The following is an 11,767-nucleotide window of genomic DNA, read 5'->3' on the forward strand; positions in this document are numbered from 1 at the left end:
AATACTCCTGCATCTTTCTTGCTTATTGCCTCGTGCTTTGTTTATGGAAATGGACATGGTAGTGCTTAGCTTGTAACGTTTTCATTCACTACCACTTTATATTAGTTTGCCTTTCCACATTCCTGTTTCGCGTGGGAACGTTCGTCTGTGCATCTCCAAAATTCCAAATGGATCTCTGATGTCTCTGCTCTTTACACACTACATCTCATATGTTGCGAGTCTCTTCTTTTCCGGTTTCCTAGGGACCGTGATTCATTTCCATACTACTCTGTCCTCAACATACGAATTCTCAAAAATTTCTTCCTTAGAGTAAGAGTTAGGTTTTAGAGTAATTGGCTTCTTGAGGCAAGGATTGCTGCATTTTCTTTCTTTGTCTGCGTTATTTTGCTTCCAGGGTAGCTCAATGCCTTCACTTAAGCTTCCAGGTAATCTAAAAATTTCAGTGTTAAGAACATCGAAACGATCCTTTCTGCTACTCCTCGTTACCTTTTCCGAGAGAGGTGGTGCAATGATTAGCATACTCTGGAGGATAACGGTTCAAATCATGGTCTGGCCATCTACTGATCAATATTTACTTTTTCCATGATATCACTAAATCACCCCACGCAAATGTCTGGACGGTTCCATTAAAAGAGCACGGCCATATTTGAAATAATCTGAACTTCTACTGCGTCTTTAATGATTTTGATGTCGACGGACGTTAAACGGTAATCTTCTTATCTTCCTTATCTCGTTACTTTTGTCCGTGTTTGATAGATTTTCGGTCTGAATTCTGGACTCATTACAGAGTCAATTCCATTCAAGAGGCTCTGTGAAACTCTTCAGTTTCACTGAGTACAGGAATGTCATCAGCGAATCATATCATGCAGATTCATTCACACTAAATTAAATTGACTATCCCAAATATTTATTACATCTCAAATTACAAATTATTGCTTCAGATAACTTAGTGATCGCTTCGGGGATTCCTGCTTGTATTCTGTTTTCTTAATTTTTTAGTACACGACCTTCGGCTTGACTCATTGGTATTTCATATCACTGCTCGTCACTACTAAAAAGGGGACAATCGTGCTAGTTAATCATGAATCTTTATTATTCTTAGATACGTTATAGAGGGACGTGTCCTGTATACCTGGATTGCAGCTTTTCTTGCGATGTCCCCAATTTTCGAGAAAATCAATGTTGAAGTTTTATGCGTAAATTCCAAACGACAATTCGACCGAACGGACGTGTATGGGACTATTCGTCTAAGCGTTTTCCCCAGTCTTTAGCTGTTCTGGAGCATTTTGAATCTATCTCTTGAAAATATTAAGCTGCCTATGAAAATAAACATAACAGGGTTGTCAAACTCTAGCATATTAGGGTGCGATAGCTTTATCTGTGTAGGTGCGTGCTTTTCCTTCATCAGAAAATATTTAATCGCAAGGTGTCCCATCAGCCTACCCTCATCACGGTTCAGTAATGTAAATAAATTTTTATTGTCCCACATACGGAAGAATAACAGATTTTAAAAACTCTTCGTATGGTAGTTTTGTAAACTTTCCACATTTCGTCCACGTTACAATTACATATTTCAGTTTATGACTCGACAACTCTTTTTTGAGAAATTCCCTGACGCAATTACAATATGCTTGCTGTGAAGGAATGACTAACAAGGATTTCGCTCCGTTTTCGCTCCTTGTTTCGCAATGGATGTAATACACCCCGGTTGGAACTAGCAATCGGTTTGATCGGTATTACCTACATAATCGAGCTGAAAATCAGGGAGGAGTGCTTTCGTCTGTATCTGGAATCCTTCCTTAGTTGCTAATAATTAGTCCATCACTCAGAACTCTTTGAAGCCGTCCAGATATTTTGAATTTTAACTATGAACCACGAACGAAATACACATTTGAAGAATGTGTGCTGCAATTATTGATTTATTAATGAAACTACTATGGCAAAAATTACTATTGCATGATATGTACTATTTATTGCATTTCTGTGTTAAGAATTGAAAAAAATTGCATCGCCAGGGTTTGAACCCGTACTACCAGCGTGATAGCCGTGAACTATTGGTCCCAGGATCATATGCGCTCGTTCGAAAGAGAATTACCATTGCGGATATAGCATGTATGTATGAAACATCGATTTTCTCGGAAAACAGGGCCCGTCGCATGAAAACGCGCTAGCCAAGTACTAGGACAGCCCCTTCTGTAACATAACTAAGACTCGTAAAGAACCGTGATTAACAGGTCTGATGGTCTCCTTGTAAGCCACTAAATGTATACGCACTGGGAAATGTCGTTGGTTGCGAAAGGGGTAGAAGCTGTGTTGTGAGGCAGCGCTGCCTTTTCGTCGTTGTGGGAGACGCATGTGCCTGTCGCGCCACCTGCGGGCAATATTGGGAAGGACGTTGCCAGTTACTCAGCTTATCGGCAGCACGTGTTGCTGGAGAATTTACATATAGAAGAGCGAGAGACCGGCGCCCAATGGGTAGGCCGGTCCTTCTTCTTCATGGTGCGCGTGACATACAGTGGCAGAGGAGACAAAAGACGTCTCGGCGCAGGGGTGTGAGGCCACCCGGCTTGTGTCGAAAAGGGGGGAGGGGAGGGGGTGGTGAGAGAAAGGAGGGCAAAGCAGTTTGCCGCGGATCGGCTGCGTCGCTAACGGCGCGACCTTTGGACTATTGTCCTCCCGGGAATGGTCCGGAGCTACAGCTAGGCTTCCAGCCACTTGCTGCGTCGATGCTGTGCCTCTGCGTGCCAAGGACACCGTCGAGAACTGTTGAGCCCTCTGTAGGTAAGAAAAGGCCGTAGACAATTACATTCCTGTCGGCACTTACCCACGTGAATTCAACTGGAAAATTTTGCACTGTTTTGCATAAGTTACTGGAGCTAGGAGCTGGAAAAAATTGCAATAAAACTGCAGCCCATTACCCCATTCGGGTAGCAGTTCAATATATTTTTCAACTGTCTGGAGGAATGCTTCATGGATTTGCTGCCTTTAAATGGAGTTAAAACTGTTTGCGGTAAGGACCACCTAGATTTCGCGATCAGATAAAGTAGGTTGGGCCATCTGAGTCATGGGGTTACGTAGACATAAATAAGAAAATATTCTACTGGTCACACTGGTACGCAGATCGGAAGCCATTATGTCACAAGATCGTTGTTGGAGAAGTCGTACCCAAACGGCAAGAAACGTTTCGCAAATATATTATTAAATGAGTGGAGTCTTTTTCTTTCGGACATCGCGCGGAATCCGCAGCTCTGATAGACATTACGTAAACTGATAATGGACCGGTGGGCCGAGGGGGGGGGGGGGGGGGGGGGTGGAGGGGAGAGGGCAGGTGTAAGGAAAGTTGTGATGCAGCTGATATCATTAATCCCTTCCGCCTCCTTTCCTTTCTCCCCGCTCCACCTTCGATTTACATAACAAATATATTTCATCCTGCCAGCATTGTTCCAGAAGGAAACAGAAGAGGTAATACAGTATTGCTTATGCAATATTCAATCTGCTTGTATATCGCTGAAACACATCAATGGTAACAATAAATCTTTCCGCTACAAGTTTTATAGAACCCACATGGTCGATGAAAAGAACGAGTTGGACACAAATTTGAGCAACTGCTTACATTTAAAAAATAATATGTGAATGGGGTCATGTGAATCATTCTTCGTGGGGCTTTATGAATCGGAATATAGAATATATTATTTCTCCCAAATTAAAGTATTCCTGTATCCCAATTACACACAATAATCTCTCAGCCGCCATTACAAAAGTTGTTTTGGTAAAATTTTCGGCGTCGCCTGGAGACGTGGAGCTAATGTAGGAAATGCTGTGAAGGGATTTGAGTACACGGGAATTTTCCTCTTTAGATTCAACAAAATAACAAAATATCTTCACACAAATTCTTTCCTTCTTTCACGTTTCTGAATGATGGGTTCCGTTCTTTTACCACAGATATTAGAAGTAAAATCGGGCGCTGCAAACCCTAAGCATCGAAGAATTCGGATTGACGGAGCTGAGCAACATAATCTTCTTCTGTTTTTCCCGACACAACGAAAATCATCATCAATGAAAATCACCGGTGCCGCAAGTGCGAGGAGACAGAAAAATTCAGCTTGCCGTCTAACTTCATCGGTTCATCTCAGTCGTAAGAGAGACAAGAGAAAACTGCACCTGAAAAACTCTCAAAGAAAGAGTGTCAATGGTTAAAGTAATGCGCTGGATGTTCAAGCGAAACGTTCAAATCCAGTAGTAGTATCATCTTCATCATCAGCTGAAACTGACTCGGAGGAAGATAACGTACCTTCTGGTTTCAGAAACTTCAAATATTACGACCCTAGATCTGTGAAGAGAGAAGAATGTGTCAAGTATGACAAGTGCAAGGTGTGGTATCATGAAATTTGTGTGTTTGTGTGGGCGTGTGTGCGTGTGTGTGTGTGTGTGTGTGTGTGTGTGTGTGTGTGTGTGTGTGTCTGGGTGGGTGTATGGATGGGCTGGGGGAAATGCTGGTAGTAACCAAAACTACTGTCAGATATTCGTGTACAACTACTGGTACAATTAAAAGTCTACTCTTCCATATTACGTATAATTGCGTGAAAGTCAACAATGATTGAAGTACCCCCTTTTATGGTTTACAAAGACCCACACATTTATGTTTTTTCCGTTGGTTCAACATTTTAAATTTTGCTTTTTTCGGTGAAGGAGAGTAGATCTTGACGCAATGTACAAATACCAAACAAAACTTTTAACTATAATCTATTCACAATTACAGTTTAAAATGTATAGTAAAATATTTACTATCCCTCGTGGACCAAAAACTTGGAATGATCCAATGAATCCCACTTTCACCGTACCTAAGAAACTTGATCTAGAAGAAAGTCTATAATGAACGGGAAATTAAGTCAGCCATATCTCAGAAACAACAACACAAAGATAATCATCAGATCAACATCAGCCAACAGCATTCCTTCAGTTCTTTAGAGCTACAAGAAATAGTACAGGTAGAGTCCTGGGCAGATATGGAGTTCACTTTTCCGACAAGTCAAGAGAATAAAAGAGATGCTGACCGTACCAATAGACAACCTCGGTCTCAGTGGTCTTGGAATTTAAACCATTGCTTGCGAGTATCGTAGCAGATTTTTCGTTCAGTCAATACGATCGATTTCAAATGCTGCACTGAGCATCGACACCACATTAAATGTTGCTATTTCGACAAATCTGCTGTTGCCGAAGGCAGCCTTACGAAACGAGAAAACATGCAGTTATGTTTGAAGGAACGAAAATCATATCTAATCCATCTACCTAATTGGATTCACTCAATAAAAGAGTTTTTGAGAACAGTGTATGCAATAATAACGGGACAGTGGCAACATCCTTCGCGTTGTATCAAAACAGGCTGAAAGGAGCAAGGGTTGTTTGGGGGAAGAGACCAAACAGCGAGGTCATCGGTCTCATCGGGTTAGGGAAGGACGGGGAAGGAAGTCGGCCGTGCCCTTTCAAAGGAACCATCCTGGCATTTGCCTGGAGCGATTTAGAGAAATCACGAAAACCTAAATCAGCATGGCCGGACGCGGGATTGAACCGTCTTCCTCCCGAATGCGAGTCCAGTGTGCTAACCACTGCGCCACCTCGCTCGGTAGGCTGAAAGGATACAGAGAAAGAAGGTGAGGGATCAACCATCTTACGAAATAAACTTTGTTGCCATTGTTCTCCGGCCATAGAAATTGATATGATCTTCGACAGCACGTGGAAATTCCGTACACATGTGATATCTTCCCGGAAATCAAACAATACTGAGTGTAAAATTTTGTATTTGTGGGACCCACAACATCCAAACGCTTAATAAACGTAAACGTAGTCCGTAATAGGCTGTAATGCGAAGTTCAGAATACGATCATAAAAGGTGCCACTGTAGTGCGGATCCTTCCGTAAAATGACGAAATATGGCTACTTTTTAGTTGTAATTAAGAGTGATTTGAAAATGACATGAAATGCAGATGTTATAAACGTCCTTGACAATGAGGCTTAGTCGATATTAGCTAACAGTACGATTAAATAAACATCGCATTACAGTCTACTACGAACCGTGTCTAGGTTTATTAATGCCGCACGTAGCTGAACGTCTCGATCGACGGGTTTTAGAATGCTACTTCAGAAAAGTGTAAATTGGGGTGATCAGTAACGATTTTTGAATCCATGCTGGTTAGCATGGAGCCAGTAACGCAAAACGTAAACTCATGTTTTCTCTTTCGTAAGCTCTGAAGCCAATTGTTCCAAAAAAAAGTTCACATCCACTCCTGGTGGGCTGGAGAGATGACAGGCCATAATCCGGCGTTCATCTAGTCGGTGGTCGGAGCCCTATCGTAAAATCATAAACCTGGAAACGAGAGACCAGCGTCCCAAGCTTGTTCCGCCCATTGAGAAGAATGCGTGATTCCGCCTTTATTGCTCAGCTCGAAAAATGGTTCAAATGGCTCTGAGCACTATGGAACTTAACATCTGAGGTCATCAGTCCCCTAGAACTTAGAACTACTTACACCTAACTAACCTAAGGACATCACACACATCCATGCCCGAGGCAGGATTCGAACCTGAGACCGTAGCAGTCACGCGGTTCCAGACCAAAGCGCCTAGATCCGCTGCTCAGCTCGGACAATCACCTACTACACTTATAAGCTACCCCAGGTGCACCGTGATGGCAAGCTACAAAAGGTAATAAGAAAGAAGATGCCGATCTATAAGAAGAAGGAAATATGTGCACGCTCATTGTTTAGTTACTACTGATGCATTGTAAATCTGCCTATCTCATTATTTTTATTAATAGGGTATGAAATGGTGATCAAAAACGCATTAAGCATGAGAAACATCACTTACATCCGTGACGTTTTCCAACATCGAGAGGTTATTATCGGAATATACATAATGATTCAATCCCCATTGGCTGTTGCCAGCTATGACGTTAATGCAGCATGGTATTCCCACTGGGAATGGACTGCCTGTATACTAAAAAAACTGTACTAACTTCCACATCATTTACAGCCAGTAAAGGAGGAATTTATTAATCAACAACTCTGTGACAGAATTATACAATTGAGCACTATTCAACAGGAAGCTCCAGTAATCATAGTTCCAAAACGTTCATCAGTGGTGACTATAGATATTTAAAGCAAAAGATAGGCACAAGTGCTTACCGAATGCTTACTGTAAAACAGCTTAAAATGGCTTATAAGCCCTAAGGTTCCTACTACTCACTCGACTCATTAGTCGTTATGACTAAGTAAAGTTGATGCTGAGGTTCAACACACGGCAATGAGGATGGACTAAATCACAAAAAACGCACATTAGAATGTGTAGGTGGAAGTACTAAAGAATTGCACAGAGATCAAGCCACTGACCTGGAATCAAATTTGGTGTGGCTGGTTCACAGATGTGCTGGAAAGTTTACAGAATGAGTTTTTGGGGCAGGCTCACGATTCCAGTTCGACATGGCATACCATACTGCAAATAATTACTTGTGGAAAACATGTAAGCATATATAGATCAATAGGCACTTTTGTGTGCAATGAATGGAACTGAGTCATAAGTGAATTCCGTAACTGATTTCTCTGAACGAGCACTAGAATGGAATCACTACGTATTAACTACAGCTGATCACCTTCTGCATTTTATGTCTGTGATCACTGTACCTTATGAAAACCAGAAAATATGGTCCAGTCAACGGCTAACCAGTGTATACTTAAGTTAACCATGATAACTGACCAGAGGATTAATATTATATTTGAGTTAATGAAGCAGCTGTGTTGGCTGTTGCGCATTCAGAAGGAATGGGCCAGCTTGCTACGTCCACAGGTGAAGAGTAGTAATGCGGGAGAATACAGGAAGATCGGAAAAATGATGGGTTATTATGTGAATCATCATCGTCGTAGTGACTGGGACAAATCACTATTGTATGACGCAGCAGCATTATAACTTAAATATTCATGAGAACAATATCTTATCTCCATATTAGGTGAATCTTTGGCCATATAATACCAACCCCTTTCGAATGATGCACACTGCAACTCTTTTAGAAATTTTGCTAAAATATTAAGAACCATTTAGCAACAGGTAAGAAAGATGAATGAAAAAGCCCTAGAACGGCAAGAAGGCTGCCACAATAAGAAAGAAAAACAGCGCAGGAACCCAATCGTGCAGTGGAGAATGTTAAGTGGGCCATATCTGAGAAAAGGTAAAACAAAGATGTTCGTTTCCTGTTATCAAGCACACAATTGTCGAGGTGACGTCTCTAGTTAACGCCAAGCTGCAGCTCCTAAACAGCACCACAGCTGTGATGTTAGGTCAAACTTGATCATATCAAGACAATCCAGAAGTATTGCCTCAATTGCCGCCAGCTCCTTCCAAAGGAGAAAGAGTAGTGGTTGGTTAAAAAAAAAAGAAAAGGAAAGCAAGGTCAGGCAAATGAAACAGGAGAATATCGTGGTTATTACAATGTAGTCATACGTCTTACAGTCATGAAGTGGACTTGAGCTGATTGAAGATACAATAAACAGGTGAATATTATGTCTTTTTATTATTAGTTATTATGAATAATAATCATGATTTAAGAAGTATAAAATCAAGATGTTGCGTTCATGAAAAAGATTCACAAGTGAGTATAAAGGAAACATTTTGTGTCGATAATAGGTATTGTTTACCGCCATCTGAAGGGTAGAGTATAACGATCTGACCCTTGCCATCCTTTTCCCTGAGGGTCCATTCCAGTAGACTCGATGAAACGTGGGTAGTCACTGGAATTAAGGAAAACGTGGAAGGGAGGATCCACCAATATTACTTTCTTTTCACACAACCTGTTTATTTAACGATACACAACAATAAATTGGTTTTTTTACAAAATTAACAATTTTGCAAAATGAATAAAAGTGCGCGAGAGAAATTAAAACAGTAAACAATATTACAATAATTACAAGACGGCCGGTCCTCCAGCCCGCCCGTTATCGGGTCAAAGAGGATGTCTACAATCGCGCTGGACACAGTCTGTCTCATTAGATGCCCTTCTCCAGCTCACGAATGATTACAAGAGTAACTCAATTACTCAGAACAAATGACGTAGCTTTTAATTTGAAATCTTTATGCCAAGGGGTTCGGGGTTAAGATAGGCACCTGATAAGGCTTACTCCAAAGCAACCACCCTCTTGATTTCAATCGGCAATCAAGGCGTGACTGGATCCCAACCCGTCCGTTATGACAATCTTATTTTGACTAAAGCTCTGATCATAGTTGGCTGTTAATATTTTCAAAGCTAAGCTGATTGTCAGTTATTAAGATCGCTCTGAAGGAACGTCTTAATACATTACTTGTGAACACTTTTTTACAAGAGCTCTCACTCGGCGGAACCACAAGATCCAGCTAAAAATACACCCTTGCAGTCGACGCTGACCCCAGTGAAATACTTCGGTATCTTTGCTCTGCGCACGCCCTTCTTGGGCAGCTCGTGGTTGAGGCAGCTCTGACCTCGTGACCAACTCTTGTCGCGATGCTACCGCCAAACCCCTAAACTTCGGGCCTCCTCTCTCGGGCCACCGCACCCGTATATACTTTGGCAGACATAGAGCTTCTAAGGACACATCCCACAGGTACCAACTCTTCCTCGTACATATTGGCAATGGGGCCTCGAGAGGGATAGTCGATACTACCCTTGCGCCAGTGGCGCCAATGGCGCCACGGCTCAGTCGACACCAGGAAAAAGGCGCCTGCGGCTTGATGAGTTGAAGCAAGATAGTGAAAAATTGAACCTAAATATTCGACATCTGCAAGACAATGAACACAGTGAAAATATACAAAAGGAAAAAAAAAAGATTCCTTCCCTCTGGAGCCGTATCCTTGAGGTTGCCTGCAGGAGAAATCGCTGCCACTTCATAGCCTGAGACACGAAATGAGGCGGTCCCAGCTCAGTGCCGCTGGATCCGATGCTGCCATCCGCCCAGTATTCGTATCTTGGGCAACACAGTCATCTCCCGCTACGTCGACCACCAGGCCGCCTCGATTTGGCTGTTCGGTCATCATGGCAAAGCAACAGCAGGCCACTGGAATGTGCTGATAGCAAGGCGTGGCTAGATCCGGTGTCTAACATCTGTCACCTACCATCTGATTACTGCAGGCACGCTGCACTGCATTTGTGTATCACGCACAAAAAAGAACCTTGACAACAGCAGGCTGCCTTCACCGTATACACCTTCACCCGCCTCAGGAAGAGAATTGCTTGCCTACTCTATCCGTCCAGACACCTCATACAGATTATTCACCATGTGACTGAACTATTGATGGTTAATAGATTACTAGTATGTTGCGTTTGTCTCCCCTTGACACAAGATAGAACAAAAATAGAATTATATATATTAATACCTTCAGCTGCTGAGGGGCGTTGATATATATCAGCGGAGACAGTTGAAAATGTGTGCCCCGCCCGGGACTCGAACCCGGGATCTCCTGTTTACGTGACAGACGCCGAGGGGACGGAGGATAGTTCGACTGCAGGGACTATCTCGCGCACGCTTCCCGCGAGACCCAAATTCTCACCTTATATGTCCACTCACTACATTCGTAGTGTCCCTACACAACACACTCATTAGTCGTGGGACACATTCTTACCAAGTCCCATAAGAGTTCGGGTAATATGTGTGCATCCGCACAGAAGAAGAAGGTCATGGTCGGTATTGCCAGAACTCTATACTTATGTGGATATGTCCTAAAGAACAGACACCATAATTACAAGATACAGCATGTATTCAACATTTCAAATGAACCTAATTCAGTTTCAGTTTCAGTGGAAGACAACGCCGCAAAGGTTCTGGTTTCTTTGAGCCGCCCCTGGTTCCTGATTCGTCCATACAGGATCTCTAGAGACACCATCATGAAAACACTTCCAATTTTTTCGTGAATTTTTAGAATCTGAATTTTCCAAGAGACTTAATGAAACTCACGTGATTTTACTCGGACACAAAAGAAATACTGGAAGTTCACTTCAATACTTAAACATCAGCAAATAAACAGGCACGGATTTTACAGTTAACTGGTTTTATAGCACTTTTTGCACTACCGCGCCAAAGACCAACACTTTGGTGTCAGTATACCCCACTAAAACCCCGGAAAATTGTGCAGCACAAAGAAACATATCTTCCGCATGAAGCCGCTACCATTTTTCAACAATCATTGACAATTTTAGTTCGCCTTATTTATTTGTTTCTCCAGATAACGATACGGGATTTTTGGATCACCCTCCTGGAATGTACATTACCAGTCGCTATTTATTTAATCCGCCGACGCGTTTCGAAGAGCTTACACCCTCAATATCAAGCATACCCGTAAATTATATTACAGATTTGTGTGCAGAATGCAGCCAATTGTACGTTTTGAGTTTTATTTCGCTACAAATACGATATAATCAGCACTTTTTAACGTCATATGACACTTGGATTAGAAATTTTAAACAATAACAAATCTATTTTATGTTCCAGCAGAAAGGACCCTGTGGTTCACATATACATTTCCATCTTTCGATATCAAATAAACACACACCAATAATATAAACTGTCCATACATTGTACAGATGTAGGGTTATATCACCTTTTAAGTCAAAAGGCATTCATTACTAGCTAACAATGCGAGAGAAAAATACAGATAACAAGTATATAAGAGCTTAATTATTTTCAAGCTTTTCGTCTAAATAGAAACAAAAATTAGAATAATAATCACATACACAGCACACATTCCCCACTTTGGT

This window comes from Schistocerca americana, chromosome 7 (assembly GCF_021461395.2).
Source record: "Schistocerca americana isolate TAMUIC-IGC-003095 chromosome 7, iqSchAmer2.1, whole genome shotgun sequence".
In the NCBI taxonomy this organism is placed as follows: domain Eukaryota; kingdom Metazoa; phylum Arthropoda; class Insecta; order Orthoptera; family Acrididae; genus Schistocerca; species Schistocerca americana.